Source organism: Penaeus monodon, chromosome 25, assembly GCF_015228065.2.
Source record: "Penaeus monodon isolate SGIC_2016 chromosome 25, NSTDA_Pmon_1, whole genome shotgun sequence".
Taxonomy (NCBI): Eukaryota; Metazoa; Arthropoda; class Malacostraca; order Decapoda; family Penaeidae; genus Penaeus; species Penaeus monodon.
In genome coordinates, this window is record NC_051410.1 from 13,464,892 (window position 1) to 13,465,831 (window position 940).

Consider the following 940-nt stretch of genomic DNA (forward strand, 5'->3'; position numbering starts at 1 on the left):
CATTTGAGTGAAAATGTACGTATGTATGTGTGGGCATGATCACAAATATATTTAGGATTTGAATCAATAACTCTTCAACCATGGACTACTCTCCTCTTAAACTTGGGTTGCCTTCGTTGACGTCGCCGGAAGATCCTATGCTGCACTGTATCCTATGTTTTTCGAGCACTTAGACCCCGAGGACGTAATTCCCAACTTCATACACCTATTAATAACCCAGTTTCTTTTATATTTAACGAATAAAGGAACCTTTGCAGACCACAAGAGTCCGACTACTAATCCCCAATCCCTGCATCTGGTCTTCAGTTCTAAATTCAGATTTGAAATCCCAAAGGAGCAGCAGCACTTCCACCCACGCAGCGACCCCGTCCTTGACCCCGTCCTTCCGCTGATGGCCCTCCAGGCGCTGCAGGACACGCCACGGATCACTGGCCTTTCTTCTCCACTTCCACATTCCATGGCAACCTCCCGCGCCCTTAATCCGGCCTATCCTCGCGAGCATCTCGCTTCCGTTTCATTAACCGTAATTATCTCCCCTCCCGTTATATCACTGGGCTTTTCACTCTCATATACCGGATCCTTTCCCTTCCCGATCATCCCCTTCCCTCCTTTTTATCTCTTTCTCCCTTTTCTCCTCACTGCCCTCCCCTCATTTCTAACCTACTTATTCTCGTTTCCCTTGCCACTTCCTCTCTTCAGTTCTTGTGTCCCCTTCCATCTCTTCTCCATCCTCCTATCTTAACTACACTCTCTTACTTTTTTTTTTCTCTTTTGCCTTTCTCGAAACCACCTCTTTTCTCAATTCATTTTTCTTCCCCCAACATCTTACCCTAATTTGAGCCTTATCTCTTTCCTCTACATCAATTTTCCTCTTCTTTCCCCACAATTTTTAGTTTTCCTCTTTTCTCATCCTCTCCATCTCAATCTTCACCGGCATTCC